Source organism: Bos indicus x Bos taurus, chromosome 28 (assembly GCF_003369695.1).
Source record: "Bos indicus x Bos taurus breed Angus x Brahman F1 hybrid chromosome 28, Bos_hybrid_MaternalHap_v2.0, whole genome shotgun sequence".
NCBI lineage: Eukaryota > Metazoa > Chordata > Mammalia > Artiodactyla > Bovidae > Bos > Bos indicus x Bos taurus.
In genome coordinates, this window is record NC_040103.1 from 17840236 (window position 1) to 17861976 (window position 21741).

Consider the following 21741-nt stretch of genomic DNA (forward strand, 5'->3'; position numbering starts at 1 on the left):
AAATTTATTTTAAAAGCAAGCAAGAAATAGTCCTAATTTTAACATTTATCTTTTGTAAAGTCAAGTTAGAATGATATGACTGATCTGATAAAGCCAAAATATGGAAATTTGGGATTATGAATGACTATTAACAGTCCTAAACCTGCCTTAGCATCTAGTCTGTTGCTGTTGAGAACATCATTTCTCACAGAAATAAGTAGTGTAAGATAGTAAAATTTTATATTTTTAAAAAAATGGAATCAGGAAACTTAATTTTAGAGTTTCAAATGTCAGAAGACAATCTGTTCCAAGGTCTTCACATAAAGAAGGCCCGGATATATATATACATATATATGGATATACTTGTATATATATATAAGGACTGACAGACTTTAAACCTATAGAAATTGGGGGAATATGGGATTCCCTGGTGGTCCAGTGGTTAAGACTCTGCACTCCCAATACAGGGGGCCTGGGTTCGATCCCTGGTCGGGGAACTAAATCCCACGTGCCACAAGACTCCATGCAACCAAGTAAATAAAAAATAATATTTAAAAAAAAAAAGAAATTGGGGGAATATAATTTTTGTTATTGCAATTCTTAAAATTGAATAGAAGTATACTTTAAAACTCAAATGGCTGCAAAACCCCTGACTCTGATTTGAAAACAACTGAGCTGGTCCAACCTCCTTATTTTAAAAACAGGGGAACCAAGACCCAGTATTGAAAAGACTTGCCGCAGGACATATTGTGAAGAAAGTGGCAAAGCTTCCTGAGTTGCCCCTTTTTTCCTTGCACCTCCTGTCTCTCCTTCTCTGTCGATTATTCCTTGAGCACTTAAAAAAATAAATGTTTTATTATCTCTCATCTTAAAAACAAATGAACCAAACAACAAAGAAACAAAAAGGCTCAGTCACCCAACACCCCGACATCATCATGTTAATACCTCTCCACTCCCACATTTTAAGTTTCTGGAAAAGTATCAACAAATGCCATCTCCTTTTTAGTCAACACCAGCCTGACCACCCCTTCTGCTCTTCCACCATTTCCCAGAGTTTGTCTTTTTTCTGCTAAATTTTGCTGGTCTTTAGCTACCATAGATTGCAAGCTTTATTACAACAGAAATTATTGTGTTTTGTTCATTAATGCATCCTGATTCCCTAGCACAATGCCTCACTCATAGGAAGTGCTTAATACAAACGTGCTCAATAAATTAATGTCATATTAGAGTCCCTACCATTTATACATAAAACAGATTATCAAAAATTTCTAATGGCAGCGTTCAATTTTCAAATGAAACTTTATAAAGAACTAAAAGAGAAAGGAGACTGTTGGTCAAAAGCAACTGCAATTATATCTCAATAAAATATTTTAATTTTTTTAATTTTAAAATTTAAAAGAAAGCAATTGCCCAGTAAGCGCTACTTCAAAATAATCATCCAGTAATTGTACAATTTGTGTTGCTGTAAGGGACTAAGTAAGTGAAGAAGGCAATGGCACGCCACTCCAGGACTCTTGCCTGGAAAATCCCATGGACGGAGAAGCCTGGTAGGCTGCAGTCCATGGGGTCACTAGGAGTCGGACACGACTGAGCGACTTCACTTTCACTTTTCACTTTCATGCATTGGAGAAGGAAATGGCAACCCACTCCAGTGTTCTTGCCTGGAGAATCCCAGGGACGGGGCAACCTGGTGGGCTGCTGTCTCTGGGGTCGCACAGATCGGACACGACTGAAGCCACTTAGCAGCAGCAAGGGACTAAGTTTTAGTTTGATTTTGTCCCTAAGTTTTGCCTTCTTAGTTTTGTGTTTTCTCAGTGCAGGTGACAAATGCTTTTATTTTCTATAAGTTATGCAATTTGGAGGCTTAAACGTACCCTTTTGATTTTGCTTGTTGACTTGCTATTTCATTTTCAAGCTCTTCTCTTTGCTGTCACACGTAGCCAACAGAACCAAGGCATAGCAGCATTATTCTGTTTCCCAAATCCTCATGGTGGTTGTTGCTGTTCAGTTGCCAAGTCACATATGACCCCATGGACTGAAGCATGCCAGGCTCCCCATCCTTCACTATCTCCCAGAGTTTGCTCAAATTCATGTCCATTGAGTCAGTGTGATACTCTCTAACCATCTCATCCTCTGCCACCCTCTTCTCCTTTTGCCTTCAATCCATACTTCCAAGTAATTTCAGATAGATTTTTTTACCCTGGATATTATATTATTTGGGGGCTTCCCAGGTGGTGTTAGTGGTAAAGAACCCGCCTGCCAATGCAGGAGACGTAAGAGACTTGGGTTTGATCCCTGGGTGAGGAAGATCCCCTGGAGGAGGGCATAGCAACCCACTCCAGTATTCTTGCCTAGAGAATCCCCATGGGCAGAGAAGCCTGGCTTCTCTGACTACAGTCATAGGGTCTCAAAGAGTTGGACTCAACTGAAGTGACTTAGCATGCACACACACATTATATTATCTTTGTATAACATGGGTTGCCACTTTTCTGTCCTCCAATAATAATTACTTGCTCATTACCCAGCCCCACATGGTTTGACTATGTGTCAGTAAGAAATGTGTGTAAAAATCTCATGGCTTTTGATGATAAAGGTTTGTTTCTCACTCATATTATGTATCAGCAGCAGGACAGCTGCAGCTCTGCTCCACAGGTCTTCTTTATTCTAGCATCCAGGCTTAGGGATCCGCCCCTATTTGGGACATTTCATTCTCATTGCAGAAGGAAAAGAAGCAGTGGTTCTTAAAGCTTCTGCTCAGACATCATGCATATTACACTGCTGCTCACATTCCATTGGCCAAAGCAATTCACATGGCAAAGCCAGTAGCCAATAAAGTTGGAATATGTTCCTGCCGCAGAGAAGGAGATCCTAGAGAGGAAGAAGTTCTATAGAGATGGGAGCAGTAAAAAGGGCAGTAAATACTTTGGAAAAGAAAAAGTAATTATGTTGTCCTCTTCAGTTAAAATCTGAATATTGGAAGTGAGGAAAAGACTGGAGCCCCATATTCCTAGTTTGGGGAGTAGAGCATATGGCGAAGCCATTCCTCCAGTCCAGAAGTATAGACGGAGGAGCAAGTGAGGAAGACAAAGATTATGGATTCCACTTTGAACATGTTGAGTTATTGACGTCTGTGAAATCTCTGTTAGAAATGTCTGGCACCTGGTTTCACTAACTTGGACTTGAGAGACAACAACTGTGCCAAGACATAGGTCCAGAGTCACTTCCATGCAGACTGTGTTTGGAGTCACATGGAGTGGATGAGCTCTCCCAGGGAATATGAGGAGGAGAGGAAGACTTGGAAAACTAAATTCTTAGAATTCCAAATTTAGTTACCAGTGGTGGAATGAAAGCCTACCAGAGACTGAAAAGAAGAAAAAGACACACGAAAGGGCCATGTCATGGAAAGCACGGGAAGAGATTTCAGAAACGTGTCCTCAATATAAATATACGAATAACTAATGCTAATATGTGATGTGCACTAGGTATCAACCATTGTTCTAAGTCCTTCACACATATCATCTCAATTTACACTCACAACAGCCCTTGTCAAGGCTGAAGAGTGCATGGGAGGTGAAGATATAGAGTAATGTGGTAATCCAGAGGAGAAAACAATTACTTCTGGCTGAGCTGACCAGGAAAGTCTTCAACATTTTGGTACTAAAGGTGAATAGTTCACCTCCACCTACTCACCCTTCCTTGTCAAAGGAATCGTAGTTTAGAATCATAATCATCTGAGAACTCAACCTAAAGGGCAGACATGTGGGAATTTTTTCAGTCTTTTAAAGTTGTCACTTCCCCATAATGACCATCCTTCCTTTGGATCCTGGAGATTGCTGGCTGGTCAACAGTGTTTCCTCTTCTCGTCATAAACACAGCTATGTTTCTCAGCCTCCTTTGCTTCAGATAAACCATGTGGCTGAGTTCTAGCAATGATATGTGGAAAGTAATGATATTCTAGACCTGGCCCATTCTCCTGTCTATTTTACTTGCCTCACGTGATCTGTGCCGAGAAGCCACATGTTGAGGATGGCAAAAACTCCATTCATCTGGACACATGAGTGGCAACATGGAGCATCCCCCCATCATCGCTAATAAGCAACATCTGTACAGGACCATCCCATGAATAAGAACATTTCAGGATGTTAAACTTCGAGTATTTTAGAATTTGTTACGGCAGCTGTTACAACCCTAACCAACACAGATCTCTTTTCTCTGAATAGAGCCACCTCACATTTCTATTTCCTGAATACCTTTACATCTTCCTGGGTACTTTTTGTACACCTCTGATCTTTTGAATACCATAAATTGTACAATCTCCAGAAAACAATTAAGAAGAAGATAAAATCCAAGTGTCTTTGGAGGAAGAGATCATCTTTCCCCATAGACATTTACTCTAAATTCCTTTGGGCCCCTTTCCCTTTATAGACCCAGAAGAGCATGGAACAGACATGGCCTAGGCCACCTTATAGTATAACAAGTTTGCTTCTGCGATGCATTGACAAAGGTGTCAATGAGAGCATGCACTGATGTAACAGAATGGTTACCAGATTCAGAGGCAGATAACCTTTTTCATCTGCATGACCTTGGGCACATACCTAATCTCTCAAATTCCTCATTTGAAAAATAATGATAAAGATACCTATTCTTTGGCCAATGTCATTTGTTAATTTATTTGTTCAAATGACATCAATGAAGCACTGAACAGGTTGTGATGCCACATGAAATGAACACATGTATCTGGAGTTGCTTTCAACTCTCCAAACACTCACCATGGCTGATGATGCTGTCTCTGTATCTCTCTAACTAGCTGCATTTCTGCTAAAGTCTGTCTGCGTTTGAAACCGGTGAGAGTTATAAATATGTAGTATCATTATGACCAAAGGATTCAGTCAATCTGGGAGACTGCTAAAAAGGACTTTATAAAATGGCTCCGTCATGTCCCACTGGCTACTTTGTGATTTCTTTGCCTAGAAACACTGGTTTCTTTCCACTCCCCATCCTTAGGTGCCAGTATCACCAACACTAGGGCTCTTGTGCAGACTCTGCTATGCCCCCCAGCACATCAAATCGGCAAGAAACAGAACTGCAGCTGAGGTGAGCAGGGGGCAGAGCCCATAAGTCTGCTGCGCTGTGTCAAATCACCTTCAGGGTCAGTGTTTCGCCCATCAAAGCAGCTCCATCTGTCCCAGATAGGCAGATCTCGTCTCTGAAATTGTTACTAGATTCCAAGGCCACGTAGAAATCTAGAAGCAAAGAGCTTTCCTCTCTGATGACCACCTGCCAGGGCCTTCATGGTCACTGTCAGAGAGGGCTGCATCCTACCTCAGATGTGGGACCAGTGAACATCAAGACAGGACAGGAGGCCAAGGATGGTAGGCTGTTCTCTGGTTCAATTTTCTTTCCTCTTACAGAAAACATTTCAGTTTCTGAAAGAATCCTGCAACTAAATAGCTACATAAAGGTTTGTAAACCACTGAAGCAAGTGTCAGGAGGCAAATGATTTACTCGCCAATCCTCAATTTCCTCAACTGTAAAATATGGGAAATAATATGTGTTTCTTTCTGCCACATGGGATTGTGGTGAGCATAAATGAAATCATTTCCACAGATGCAGGAGGTATTACCATTATTTTCTTTATCACTACCTTCCTAAAAACCAGTACCAAGACCTGAGCCTCAAAATCCATCATCAGCAGAGCATATTCTAGGTCAACCTTACTGCATATGACTAGATTATTTCAGATTTAAAATATACAGGAACTATCTGAAATTAAAACTTTGGATGGTAGTAAAGTCTAAGAAATCTTAGATACTGTAAATTCAGAAATATATCACCCCTTGGAGGGAACTAAATTAAAATATACCTTTGCCAATTATGAAATGAGAACTGAACATGTAAACAAGGCTTTAAGGGGTGTATAGACCCTCCTCTCAAGTAAGTCATCAAAGCATTTTGCTCAGAATTTTAAAAATTATTTCAAAGCAACCTCTTCCTATAAATAAGTAATATTGCAATTCGAAATATTCTTACCTCTTTGTTATGGCAAGTCCCATAAGGGCCTACTCATGAAGATTTTGTTAACTGAGTTTCCTTAACTAAAAATGTACTGGTGAAAATATTCTCTAACTTACAATTTATACCAGAATGAAAAGTACCTTTTGTTGAGTCCTCATTGATGCTGGGCCACTGTTTTAAGAGTTTTCACATATATCATCTCATTTAAACTTTATGCCTACATGACAGCTCCATGATGTATTGTAGAGGAGACTATTATTATTTTCTTTACCAACAGGAAAGCCAAGCTTAGAGAGTTTAATTAACTTGTCCAGTGTCCTAAAGCTAGAAAGTGTTATAGCAGGGATACAAACCAAGGATTAGTTGATTTGAAAGCCCTCTGTCCTAAACATTTTTCTATTTTGTCTATTAATTAAGATTAACTTTAATCCAGCTAGGACAATTTAGTAGAGACTATGCTGCAATGAGGAGAAGGCAATGGCACCCCACTCCAGTACTGTTGCCCAAAAAATCCCATGGATGGAGGAGCCTGGTAGGCTGCAGTCCATGGGGTCGCTAAGAGTTGGACATGACTGAGAGACTTCACTTTCACTTTCCGCTTTCATGCATTGGAGAAGGAAATGGCAACCCACTCCAGTGTTCTTGCCTGGAGAATCCCATGGACGGAGAAGCCTGGTGGGCTGCAGTCCATGGGGTCGCACAGAGTCGGACACGACTGAAGCGACTTAGTAGTAGTAGTAGTATGCTGCAATGAAATTCACTAAAAGGGTCAGTGTTCACACCATCAGCTGGCACATTCCTAGAAGACAGTGGCCACCCTTGACCAAATCTTTATTAAGTCCACTCAGCCTGGCTGGGTGTCATCATCTGTGGATGCCAGGGGAGGTTTAATGCTCATGATGACTTCCAAGTTCCTGTTATCATTAGGGAACTGTTTCATTTAAGAAATGACCTATGCAAGGTCACTTCTGGGCACATGGGAAGTGAGCATGGAAGTTTAACTCAGGGGCTATTAGGCTCATCAACCATCTTCCCCTTGATTGTCTTCTGACATTGCTCCATGCAGCAGCCCTGGTGCTTAAAGGGAGGATAAAGGGCAAAAAGCATTAGTCTTTCTTGATACCTCCCAAGAAAGAAAAGAGAACCAGCTGGAAAGGGCAGTGCACTTGTTTTGTAGTAATGCAGGCTTTCGAGGAAGCTGGCCCCCGTGTCAGAAATGTGCTACGCTATCTGCTGCCAATTTTATCTCCAAAGAGAGACCCTCTGGAATGTAAACGTCAACCAAGAATTGGATTTTTCTTACACTGTCAACAAGTACTTTGTTATTAAAGAAAAAAGTCTGGCATGGGGACAGCAGATGGGCACATCTGACTGGGGGCAAGGAGGAGGGAGCAGTGCTCCAGGTAGTGGAGAAATTGTTCAAGGACAATTTATGTGTGAAAATATCACCCCTATAAATCTGCCAGAGCCAACAGAGCTGAAGACGAATCACATACAGAAACGTGTCGTCTCTCCCCAGCAAAGCTGACCACAGGCTTAATTTAGGTGCACGCCCTGCTTATGCTGGGTTTCAGATTTTTTTTTTTTTTTTAAGTGAGGCATGGGCAACAAAGAAGTAAATTGATATCAGTTCCCCTGCCTTGTCCCGTTAATAGTATCTTTCACCTCCTGGTATTTTTAGAGCTCTGGTTCAAAATATGAACGTCTATGCCATAATCCAGACCAGTGAGCATATCATTACCATGGTGATACAATATTGGCTTAGGAGCAGGGGAGCCAACTTTTTGTTCCCAATGCCACCATCAACTTTCTTGTTCTTGTCAGCATGACTAAAAAGGATGGAAGAGATGATCCATTATTTAGCCAGTAGAGAATTGCCTAAGCAGCTCATTCAACCCATCAAGACATAAGTCACATTAGGGCAGGAAATTATTTTCCTGTTCATGTTGTACCCCTAGTGCCTGAACTATGACTAGTCCACAGTAAGAGGTCAATCGTTATTCATGGCACTAATACATGAATCATCAACTCATTTATCTATCTCAAAGACTAATGCAAAATATGCATGGGTTTTCCTTCCATGGAGTCGCAAATGATACTCATAATCTCACTCAACTTTTTCTCTGAAACCTGGGGTAAACATATTTCCATATTACTTTAACTGCTGGTCCATAATTTTGGAATAGGAAGTCATCTCTGGGAACATCCTGCACCAACAAATACTTCCACTTAATTTTCAACCCCCCGCCCACCGCACCAACTCTTCATGGCAGTAGCTCACTTTCTTAACTTCATGTGTTCACCAGCTTGGATAATATAGGTTACAGGCAATTACACAAAGAGCTGTGCTCAGAAATATTGCTCTCTAGATTATCCAATTCCAGCTTTATTTCATCATACTTTTTTAAAAAGAATGATCTGTCAGCTTTTCATAGGAGATTGTAGAAGAGAGTCTAATGATATGACCTTGGTTAAGTCACTTCTCTTTTTCTGGGCCTCCATTTCCTCATCTTGGATAGAAGACAATTGGACCAGACCAGAGGCATCAATATGGCAACACTCAGAGTGAATGGAAACCATAGACACTTATGTGACCTACATAGAGGTTTTTGGTTTTCTGTTTGTGTGTGTGGTGGAGGGTAGGGTAGAAGGTAGGGGGAGGTGGTAGGGGAGTTTAGTTACTGAGTTGCCAAAAGATAAAGAAATTTTCACATGAACATGAAGAAATCCAGATTTCTGTCTTGTTTTTAGAAGTCAGATCTGGAAACACTGGGTCCAAAGCCACACAGGAACAGCTGGGGAGGGCTGTGCCCATTCCAGGTAGTTTGATCTCTCTGGTTCTCCCCATGCCCCCAGACCCACTTCACTCCTTAGTGCTGAACCCTGAACTAGGTGAACTCTGAAATTCCTTCTGTATTAAGCTTCCTATTATTCTGGAATTACATAAAATACTGTCAGTTGGTATTAGATCTCTACCAGGCATTTAATGAGGGTTGACATTGGATAAAATGCTGTGTTGTCACTAACAATGATTTATTTTTTAAAACCAGCGCAGGACGCTTGATGCTCTAAGTCTCGGCTTCCTCATCAGTAATGAGGGGGAAGGGCTACTAAGGGGCCATGAGACCCAGAGGTTCCATGCAACCCACCAGCCTCATTTGAATGTAAAGCTAAAGGATTAGAATGCTACCTGGGTGAGCTTAGCCTGGTGCTCTGTGATGACCTAGAGAAGTGGGAGGACAAGGGAGCTCAAGGGGGAGGGGATAAATGTCTGCTTATGGATAATTCACATTGTTGTATGGCAGAAACCAATACATTATTGTAAAGCAATTATTCTCCAATTAAAAATAAAGTTTTAAAAATATCAACACGTTTGGTTTCAAAAACATTAAAAGAAGAATAAAGAAAGAACGCTACCTGTGTGTGGCTGCTTCTCAAATACCCAGATATTAACTCTGAATGTCTGTAAACTCTAACACTTTTCTCATTGACATTCTTCTAGTCAATGAAGTAGATAGTACAACTAAGACAGTACATTTTTCCCGTGGGACTCAATAAAGCTATTTTTATTTTGAATGGAAAATAAATACAGCCCATAAATTTTGTTTATTTTTTTCTGAGTAATCCTTTCCATTTCTCAAATTCTGTGATTCTGTATTTTGCTATGTCTTTCCCCACCCAGAACAAAATACTCTAAAATGAGCTATTCTACAAATATCATATTTGTAGAAAATAATAAAATTGAAATTGCCTAAAAATACTCTAAATGCTTTTGAATATGGTTACATTCTGACATCATAGGAACCCTGTGAAATAGTTATTATAATCCTGCTTTATGGTGAGAGACCAGTAAGAGCTGGAACTCAGTGCGGTCTAATTAGAAATACCAAGCTTTTCCCACCATACCTCTTGGCCTCCTCAAAGTGTTTCCCGAACTATGGACAGTTACATGATTTTAGGTGGAAGTCAGCACTAAGGAGTTGAATATTCCTTCTTTATTGACTGTTGGTAAATAAGTTCATCAAGGAACTTATTTTGGGTTTAGAACTCTCTCAGGTTTATCAATAATTATTTTTCATTGTTGAGTTTTATATTTTAAAACTTTTTAACAACATTTTTGTTCCCATTGTACTTATTTCTGGAGAAGGGAATGACAACCCATCCCAGTATTCTTGCCTGGGATATCCCATGGTCAGAGGAGCCTGGTGGGTTACAGTCCATGGGGTCACAAAGAGTCAGACACGTCTGAGCAACTACACATTGATGTTGACTTTGTACTTATTTTTATGATCACCCTGATAGCTCAGTTGGTAAAGAATTCGCCTGCAATGCAGGAGACCCCAGTTTGATTCCTGGGTCAGGAAGATCCACTAGAGAAGGGATAGGCTAGCCACTTCAGTATTCTTGGGCTTCCCTTGTGGCTCAGCTGGTAAAGAATGTGCCTGCAATGCGGAAGACCTGGGTTCGACCCCTGGGTTGGGAAGATTCCCTGGAGAAGGGAAAGGCTACCCACTCCAGTTTTCTGACCTGGGGAATTCCATGGACTGTATAGTCCATTGGATGGCAAAGAGTCAGACACGACTGAGTGACTTTTACTTTTCACTTTTCTGTTCACTTCAAGTTTACACTGATTTTTCTTTTACTCACATAAAGTTCTGAATGTGAGTCAATATAAATAAATAAGTTACAATCCGGTGAGAAACAGTGCAGGTGGAAAGTTGAGACAAAAATCAAAAGCAAAACATGCAAATGTCTAAAGTTGGAGGAACGCTAGTCTGAAGGAGGAAGTCCATGGTCAGGACTCTTGAGAGGGGCTGGCTCTCTCTCTTGTGTGCGCTCATTTGCTCAGTTGTGTCTGACTCTTTGTGACCCCATGGACTGTAAGCCCACCAGGCTCCCCTGTCCATGGAATTTTCCAGGCAATAATACTGGAGTGGGCTGCCATTCCCTTCTCCAGGGGATCTTTCTGACCCAGGGATTGAACCAGTGTCTCTGGGGTCTCCTGCTTTGGCAAGCAGATTCTTTACCACTGATCCATTTACATGGCAATTAAAATCCTTCTTCAGGGAGTGGCAATCTTGTTGGCTGAATAGGGAGAGGGGCCAGAAACAATAAAATGTCAACAAGTAATGATGGTCATCAAAGAAATCCTCTCTTTTTGTCTCAGTGTTTTTCCCCATTTCCTCTTTAGTATACCTCCATCTTATTCCCCAACTTCAGCCCACCCAGCATCTATTATTTTTCTATTAGAAAGCCCATGCATTTTAAATTCCTGCTTAATGGGTCACCAAGATATCTGGCTTCTTTCTTGAGCCCCAAAATCACTCAACTCAAAGATAAATTCTCTCCTTTCCTCAGTAAAGCAAATGGAAAATATCTTCATACAAATAATAAGGAAATTAAAATTCCTTTTCTAAAAAAGAACATCAACTACAGTACAAAGTAGAAAAGGCATTTAGAAACACAACATCAGCTTCGTTTTATTTAAATGCTCCATTGTTTGTAATAAGTTCTTAATAGCCTGAAAATCTAATTTTTTCCACTACCAATTTAATCCTTGGCTACTTGGCAAACACTGATTTTTTTTTTTTTTCCTTTTCTGTCTCTGTTAGCCAATGCAGAAGCTGGGCATTTGGATATGTGAGTCCTGAATTATGAACCCTTACAAGAAAAATATCAGCTCTGGGTTGGGAATAGCAGCAAGAGGTATCAAGACCTAGACGGTTGCAAATTACTGACAGCAGACTACCTCTCCGCTCTGCCATGGAACAGAGACTCAGAACATGCAGAGAATAGAGACAGAAAGTCTGTATGAGGAGTTGGTCTGTAATGAAATCTTTCTTAATTTAGAAGATACAATTGCATCTAACTTTTGTACTAACCACATATTACTCATTGCGTAATTACTGCAGGATTAGAAATACATGCCAAATATGCCCTGACTTCCTCCACCCGGACTATGGCAGGCATTACTAATCAATCATGTAACTCTTCTGTTAGAATGGGGCTGGAGAAGGAAGGCCAAAAACAGCAAGAATTTCTCCTACCCCTCATTCTTCTTTCTTATGGAGGCAGCGTCTTTCCTGTAACACTTGTGGCTTCACGCTATTTCCTCACTTTTTCTTCCCCAGGGAAGGAAAGAGACATAACCTGATGGGTGAGCTTTGAAAGAAATAGTAGCCATGCATTGCCAAGCACACTCACTGAGACAGAATATATTCCTAACTTTTCTAGACCAGTTAATGAATGTATCAGTGAAAGCCTTGGCCTTAGGGGAGATTTGCAGTGACCCAGTGCAACCTAAGATGGGTATTGTTTCATTGATGCCAGAGGTAAGGATGGGGAAACCCACTTGCAGAGCAGATATAACTTGCATTCTCCAATTTCAACTGAAAAAACTTTTTAAATTTATATTGAAATATAGTTGATTTACAATGCTGTGTTAGCTTCAGCTATGCAGCAATGTGATTTAGTTACACGGATACATATACCTGGGATTCCCTAGTGGCTCAAACGTAAAGAATCCACCTGCAATGCAGGAGACGTAGGTTCAATCCCTAGCTCAGGAAGATCCCCTGGAGAAAGAAATGACAATGCACTCCGGTATTCTTGCCTGGAGAATCCCATGGACAGAAGAGCCTGGTAGGCTACAGTCCATGGGGTCGCAAAAGAGTCAGACATGACTCAGTGACTAAACAATAATAACAAGCTGACCTCTAGACAAGACTCTACACAGGAGAGGCAATTGGCGTCACCAAGCTCTAGAGACTTGGCAATCCAGAGAACCAATTTTGTCATTGCTCCAGACGTAATCTGTTTCAAGCAACTCACAAATTGCTCTTATGCTCCTGTTGGAAGTGTAAATTGGTACCGTCTTTGATGGGTGAGTTTAACAGCATATAGCCATATTGTAAAAGTATTAACTTTGTTATGGTATTCCACTTCTGCATTATCTATCTCACAAAAAAATGCACAAATATATGTTCAGTTCATTGCAACACCTCAAGGAAAACTGTAAACTACCTAAATGTTCAGAAATAGAGAAATGGTTAAAGAGTTATGGGACATTATGGAGCAGTCATTTTGTTTCTTTGTGTGGTGTATTTCTACGACAGTGCAGTGAGTAGCATGGGGATAGGTGAGTAGGAAGGTCCATTTAGTCCATATTTCTTCTATTTGCAATTAAAGTGAATTTAAATGTACTCTATAATTAATCATTCAGAAGAAAAATTGAACCTTGATGCAATAGTTTTTAATTCAGTCTTTTTTTTCCTGGCCACAGGATGTTGCTGCCTGTTATCCAGACTTCTCAACATGAACAGAGTGCCTGGAAGCTGAGTGAGAAATCAGAAGGCTGGTGCATGAGTGTGGAACTGGGGCCAAGGGAGCAGTCATCTGGAGGAAAGAGTTCTCCTCAACCCAGGCATGCCTGAGTAACCCTTTCCCTCATAACAGAATCCAGCTTTCCAAGGACTGATGTTCCTATAACTGCCAAAATCGTCTCTTCCTTTGAAATGCTGGATAAACATCAGAGTCTTCTTTGGATTCTTATCTCAGAAACTTCAGGCAGATCATGAACACATTCTTCCTTCCATCAGATCCTAAGACAGGGAATTGAGTCTCCATTCTGGCCAGGCAATTGCCCTTGAGAAGAGAGAACACTCTATCGTCCTCTCAGAGAGTCACATCAGCATTCTAAAAGCTGCGGGTTAAAAAAAAAAACCTATCTGATTTTGTCTCTCTCAAATTTATTTAACCCTTTTTTCTTCCTGAAGAAAACCTGTTTCGTGGATCAGTTTAGTCAATACTGTAGGAAACCTCGCCAGAGTACTATTTTATACCATATTAATATTCTCCTTTGATTGGATATGAGCATCTCTCTTTAACGTCTTTGGCCACTCAGGATTTTCCTTGGTGAATGTCATTTCCAGATAGTTGGTCTTCTTGATTATCTGTGAATTCTAGGTATTGACCACCCACCCTCATAATCTCAATCTCCTCTATGACATAGGATTAGGTTTGTAGTTTACAATAATGCCTTGGATAAAGGCTTTCTCATATCTGCGGTTTTATTTTGTTCTCACAGTAGTTCTATCAGGTATGAGTGACTCTGTGTCATCTGTCCCATTGATAAATGAGGGAACTGAGAATATGTCTCAGTGGTGATGGAAACAAGCCTTTAACTGGAACCTCCTATATTTCAATCTTGAGCTTGAAACCAACTAAACCCTTGCACAAAATAGGTTCCCAATACACTGCTGCTGCTGCTGCTGCTGCTAAGTCGCTTCAGTCGTGTCCGACTCTGTGCAACCCCAGAGACTGCAGCCCACCAGGCTCCCCCATCCCTGGGATTCTCCAGGCAAGAACACTGGAGTGGGATGCCATTTCCTTCTCCAATGCATGAAAGTGAAAAGTCAAAGTGAAGTCACTCAGTCGTGTCTGACTCTTAGTGACCCCATGGACTACAGCCCACCAGGCTCCTCCACCCATGGGATTCTCCAGGCAAGAGTACTGGAGTGGGGTGCCATTGCCTTCTCCATCCCAATACATTAGACTTCTTTTTTTTTTTTTTTTTTAGAGTTTTTTTTTTTTTTTTAATTAATTTTATTCTATTCTCAAACTTTACATAATTGTATTAGTTCTGCCAAACATCAAAATGAATCCACCACGGGTATACATGTGTTCCCCATGTAGACTTCTTAAAACACTTGAAGCCCTGTACACTAAAGGCTCAGTCTGGTAGATGATGTCTAACTTTAAAACACTAGGTTTCTCTCTATTAAAATAAATAGACTGGGGGACTTCCCTGGCAGTCCAGCGGTTAAGACTTCACCTTCCATTGCAGGGAGTTCAATCCCTGGTGGAGGAGTTAAGATCCCACAGGCCTTGCAGCCAAAAAAATTAAATAGAAGCAATAATGTAAGAGGTTCAATAAAGACTTTAAAAAATGGTCCACATCAAAAAAATCTAAAAATAAAATAAAATAAATAGGCTGGCACCACTCTAGTCTGGCTGTTGGTTTACCATTGCTCTTATTTAGTAGAGTTCCTGTCCCTCGGGGAAGAGCAATACAACTATAAAACTTACTCAAAAATTCACAGACCAGGAAAGCAGTACACACTGTCTATGGAGTTCCAGGAATATTGAGCTAATTCTCAGTTGCTAGCACCAGGGAATTCTTTATAGAAGAGGGACCTTTGAGCTGGGTTTCAATGAATGATGAGGAATGGAAAGACAAGTAGAGGCATTCCCGGAACATAAATGTCATGGACAAAAGCATGAGAATCATGAAAGTGTTTTGTCCTTTCAAGATCTGGTTCCCACTATTTAGGTAGAATATTAGGATCATCGAAAGCAATAGTAAGCAACTTCCCTGTGTCTAAAGGCACCCTGAGCTTCAACAGAGGCCCGAGTATTAGAGCACCAGGTTCGTTTTCTTTGCAAACCAGTTTGCAAAGAAATTTCATGACTTGTTCTTGGGACTGAGTCGCTTATCAGTGGCTGATTCTTTGATTTACACAACAGATGTCTTTTCATTCTGATACTAAGTGCTATGCAAACGCAATTTGAAGAAAAGCCTCAGACACCTCCAACAGTGCTACCACCTGTAGAGCCCTATTGTTAAGTTCTCGAGATGCTAGAGCATTGAGGACATCTGTGTCTCTGTTTCCTAACTACAAAAGGGTGCGGAAGATCGAAGGAGACTCTTGAGGACGTAGATGAGCAGATCAATGTTTATTGAGAGAGATATTGGGAAGTGAGGGACTGGGTGCCAAGCCAAGCAAAATCCCCAAGTTATCAAAATGAATTCAACTGTTTTATTCCAAGCTGCTTCTCAGATCAGATACCCTTTGCATGGCACCACCCACACCGAGAAAAAAAAAAAAAAAGTCTACTAGTAAAGCACTTCCTATCTGGCAGAAAAGTTAAGAAGTTACATAGTATAGTTATCTACCCATTCTGGGTTCTCTCAGGGCTCAGTCTCCTATAATAGATGGTTTTCGTTTTAACCAGGTTAATTTATGTTCTTTGTTGGGTCAACTAGCTAATGTTCCTTTCCTGGAAGATGGTGCCTTAACACCCAAGGCTGAACTTTATTCCTTTATTTCTGAATCCTACAAATTATTCACATCCCCTTAGAGGCTTCCTCCTCAGTGAATGGGGGCAAGTTATACTCTCTCCATGCTTCAGTGGCTAAAAAGGACTACTGGAGTGCTTATATCATAAGAGTTGCAAGGATTAAAAGAAATAATTCAAAGCATTTATGAGAACTCCTAGCACATAATGAGTGCTCAATAAATGTTAGCTATTAATTTTACTTTGAGCCTTCTCTTGTTAAAGTCACTGTTTTGCACATCTGCAAAAAGTTTTCCAGTGGCTAAGGCAAGGAAGTTCTAGTACTTTTTTCTTTCTATAAATATCTCATAAGTAATACATTGTAGAAAATTTTGAAACTGCCAAAAAGTACAAAGAAACATAAGTGCCTTAATTCTACTATCCATATAAACTTGCATGTTTTAAGGTAAAAGTATTTCCTTTTAAAAAGAAGAATATTTTTAATGTCTTTCCAGGTCAATAAACATGTTTCTATTACACTTTTAATATGTGCATATTTGTCTTTATTAGTGTTGCACCATAATTTATTTAGCTAATCCTCTATTTCAATTACTTACATTGCTTCCAAACTTTTGTTATTTTGAACAATGCTCTAGTGTAAATTTTATATTACTTTTGTGAACCTGCCCAAAATTTTCTTTAGCATAAATTCATAGCAGTGAAATTTCTGGATTTGAGGGAATGCTGTATCTTAAGGATTTATTACATACTGCCAAATTTTCTTTCAGAAGAACTGTACAAACTGGCAGTCTCCCCAGAGGGGCAAATTTCATGTTCTCATTTCCAATCCAACACTGGCTACTACATAAAGTATTTGCTAATTTGATGGATATTACCTCATTTCATTTTTTTAATTTAAAATTTTTTATCAAAAGTAATGATGAAAACAATACATTCACCAAACAGTTGAAGTCTTTTCTTCTGTGATGTCCCTGACAGTGTCAACAAAGAGATGGTAAAATGTGTGGTTAAAAGCAGGCTCTCGACTGATTACCTGAGTTTGAATCCATATTGAATCTCTTTCTAGCTATGTGACCTTAGGCAAGTTACTTGTCCTCTCTATGTGTGCTTCAGTGTCTTCATCTAAAACGTGGCTAATACTAGCACTTACCATATAAAGTTAAGGCATTTAGGACAATGCTGCTACTGCTGCTAAGTCGCTTCAGTCGTGTCCGACTCTGTGCGACCCCATGGATGGCAGCCCACCAGGCTCCCCTGTCCCTGGGATTCTCCAGGCAAGAACACTGGAGTGGGTTGCCATTTCCTTCTCCAATGCATGAAAGTGAAAAGTGAAAGTGAAGTTGCTCAGTCGTGTCCGACTCTGAGCGACCCCATAGACTGCAGCCTACCAGGCTCCTCCGTCCATGGGATTTTCCAGGCAAGAGTACTGGAGTGGGGTGCCATTGCCTTCTCCGTTTAGGACAATGAGCTACTGTTAATGTTTGCCCACTTTTCACTTAGTGTTTTGGACTTCTTTAGGTGGAGATGGTGAAGAAGACAAAGTGGAGGATATACAGAAGTGACAAGGTAAACAGAACGCATAAAGATCCATGAAGTGTCATGCTAGCTCCTACATTTGAACCTTTCCAATACTTTCACGAGTTTTAAGGAGTGAAGAACAAGAATGGTTTCATACCTTGTTTCCCACTTCATGAAAACGCTTTTAACCCACATGAACTAAAGCCTTGATAAGTTGTCAACATGCAGATTTCTTGGTTTATACATGTCTCTGTCCCCCAGGTCAAGCAACTCCCAGGCTGTGCTGTCTTTCACCTATGACCCATGTTGAACAGACCTGGTGAACATAGTATGGCTATATTTGTCCCAGAACTCTGGGGCTCCCAGCCTCTAGATCTCAAGGTGCAAATTATGTAAGAATATATAAGCATACCTCTCCTCTCCCTGTCATGTGCACAAAGAGGAATCTTCAGAATCCAATTTTGTGCTCTATTGTTGCCCTCAGATTTGAGTGACACTATCTAAAAATGCACACAGTCCAAGAGATTTGATAGAGGGTCAAAAGGAACCTCAGAGCTCATCTAGTTGAGCCTCCCCATTCACAGGGAAGGTTCTGGATCACTGTAGTCACAACAGATCCAAGAATGGAAAACCAGAGAGCTCAGGGAGCTTCCTAACTTTGGGAGTTTAGGAGTCTTCCATGTAATTTGTTTTAAAATGTTTAAAGCCAACCCCAGCATTGATAGGATTAGCTAAAGATGGAGCCACAATTAACTCTAGTCCATGCTGCTCACACACCCTGTCCTAGAATGACCCACCCAGATCCTTTGTCCATGAGATTCTCTAGCAAGAGTACTGAAGTGGGTTGCCATTCCCTTCTCCAGAGGATCTTCCTGACCCAGGGACTGAACCCAGGTCTCCTACATTGCAGGCAGATTCTTTACCATCTGAGCTACCAGGGGCGCTCAGGCACTAAGGTGGAATTTCATAGCATGCACTTGAGAACCATGTGTTTAGGGACAATCATATCTCTCCCCTACCCTGCCCCCACCAATGTCCCCAAATTTTCTTCTCAGAACTCTGCCTTACATAAGGCACCCAACATCACTTCCCATCTATGGGTCTCAGCTTCCTCATATATAACACAAGGGTACTCTCCTAAAAGATGTTTTCCAGAACAAACATGTCATGACTCCATTTAAGGGCCTTTATATTGATTCAAAGAATGTACTTTCGCGAAACAAAATATTTCACCACAACAGAAATCATCACCTCTATAAATCCTATTATTGAAAAACAGCCCAAGGGGTCTACACAAATGTTCAGCCAGGCACAGGATACAACTCAAGGCTTCTCACTTCCACACCTTGACAAACCAGGTACATTCAAAATGAGTACTGCTTCCAAAAATAAAAACATAGATACTAACTTAGGCAAGGGGGATGTAAAACCTCAGCTTATGTGATTTTACAAACGTAACTTTTCAATACTTCCAAGTAAAATTTTCAAAACTGTTTTCCATAGCATCCCTCTGTGATGTCTTCCAAGTGGCTACATTCTCCACCTTCTCTCCACAGTACCACAGTCCATAGTGGCTGGACTTGGGATTCTCATCTCAGGTTGCACATTAGAATTCTTTGTTTGGGGGAAAGGGGGGAAAATTCATATGACCTGTTTATCCACCCTCAGAGATTCTGATCTCAGTAACCTAGAGGTGGGACCTGAGCACCGTATCTTAAAAATCCCTCAGATGAACCCAGCGTGCAGCCAAAGTTGATGGCCACCAGTTTAGATGAACTGGCTTCAAAGTGGGGTCATAATTCATCAGGATTCTGAAAAAGAAATTTTGAATGTCTTTATATATATTTTTTGTCTCATTATTTTAAAATTCTTTATTTATATTTTGAGTATATTAGTGTATATTTGTATATTACAGATTAGTGCAGTAGTAAATATAAAATTTATTGACAAATACACCATATTGGTGTGCATTCTAAAACAAAGGTTTTCTAATAGAAGTGCGTCCTCCAAAAGTTTGAATTGAAATAACTCATTGGGTAAGTAGCCATTTCTACTAAGTAGGCATTTCTTTAATTATAGTCTTTGTGGTCTGTTGTTTTATATTGTTATTTGCCTTTCATTTGTGCATTTTGTCTTGTCTCCCACTATCTCCCACAGTAGTTTATAAATGCCTTTAAGGCAAAGATTCTGATTCCTGATTTTTCTATCCCCTATATTTCTTGGTATGCTATATAACTTCGACTTTAAGCAAACCTTAGTTTCCTCACTTAAAAAACACTGAAAATATTAATAATAGTACCTTCATAGCATTATTATTAGGATTACATTTGAGGTAATTCATACATAGTTCCTAACATATATTATGGACTCAATAAATGGGAGCTATTTTATTACTTGTTTGTTGAATTGAATTCTATATTCCATATATATGGAATGCCAGGTACCATGCTAGAAAATGAGAGAAAAATGTATAAGACATGGTTCCCCTTTGAGCAACTCAAAGTCTAATGACAGCAAACAAACAAACAAACAAAACCCCCAGACATTTAAACTTTCAATCATAAGGATACAAAAATAGATGTTCATATCATAATATGTACAAATTGTTATGAGAATATAGCTAAGGGAGCAATTAATCTTTCCCAGTGCCCTGAAGCATGAATAGGAGTTTTCCTGTGGATGAGGAAGAGGTACATGCTTGGAAGAAGAGCATAAGCAAATGCATTGAGCACTTGTTCTCAAAGTACAGTCTGGGGATCCATGAAAATCCCTGAGACCATTTCAGGTGGTTAAAATAACAATCATAATAATACTCAGACATTGTTTGCTTTTTTTCACTTGCATACTCTTACAAAAGTATAGTGGCATTTTCCAGAAGCTACATGATTTGTAATATCCAACAGATTGAATGTAGAAGCAGCTATGAGAATCCAGCTGTCTTCTGTTAAAGAGATTAGTAAAAATGTAAAACAATGCCTCTCTTTCCACTAAGTTATAGTTATTTTTTAAATACACATATGTCAACATGTAATGTGTTTATTATTGTTATTTTAAATGAGTTACTATTTAAAATATCTAAATTATAATTTTAATGTGGTAAATACACACACACATATATTTATATAAAACCACCATAAACAAAAGCTCTTTGAGGTCCTCCACAATTTTTAAAGTGAAAGGGTCCTGAGACCACTAGCATAAAGGCATAAAATTGCATGTTGTATCCAAGGAATAAATGAATACATGCAGTTAGCTGCCTCCAGTTCTTTTTGGAGTAGAGTATAAATTATAAATATGCACATCACACATTCATACACAATGAATATGATTACCATATCCTCTCAGCCCATGAGTAACAGATAAACTATGCTAAAATGCTGAAAGAGTTAACCCAAATCTCTTGGTGATTTTTAGAAAGGAGGAGGGAGCAGATTTAGTTAATCCAGTGAAAGTCATCGCATATAAATTTGCAAACTAAAATACTCCCTGGGCTGAGGTCATGTGTTTAATTTTAGCAAGTAGGGTGAATATGTTTGGGTAGGTATTTATACTAAGCAGTGGACTGAGCTGGAGATAGGTTTGACAGTGGAAACAGTGATACAATCTTTATTATTTTCAATGCAAAAAAAAAATGAACTATTAATGTGATGTTCTGGTTGAGAATTTAAACTCTCAAAAAATCTGGAAATTCAAAGTCATGGTACCCATAGCAACCATAACTCTGCCCCCTTGCATGCCCAGTGTGGAGTATTTTGTATTGCAGTACATGCTGTGAAATCTATGCCTAAATGTGCTATATAGCAGAGTTACAGTTGCTGTGGGAACTGTAACTTTGAATTGCCTGCCTTTTGTGTCATTAAACTTTCAGCTGAAGTATTGCATTAAAGGAATTTTTTTTTCCTCCACTGCGTTTCCTCATTTAAAAAAAAAAAAAATTGGGTGTTTTTTTTTAAAAGGATGCAAATAATGTTAGACTCAAAAGGAAGGATAATGTATTCTTGTTTCCCTTTCCCAGATATATGCACTAATAACAACATTAGTGAATTACCACATTTACATATTTCAACCTGCAATAACAAGTCATAAAATAATCCTCAACTTATATGGCACCTTTAATCCTGAAGAGTCCCATCACACACATAGACACACAGT

The 21741-nt window shown here is 39.7% G+C and overlaps 1 non-coding gene across 1 annotated transcript; it reads left to right on the forward strand.

Moving 5' to 3' along the window:
- The first annotated feature begins 403 nt into the window (after positions 1–403).
- TRNAG-CCC lies at positions 404–476 on the forward strand. Its single transcript has one exon. It is a non-coding gene; the product is annotated as a tRNA-Gly (tRNA).
- Positions 477–21741: the final 21265 nt, after the last annotated feature.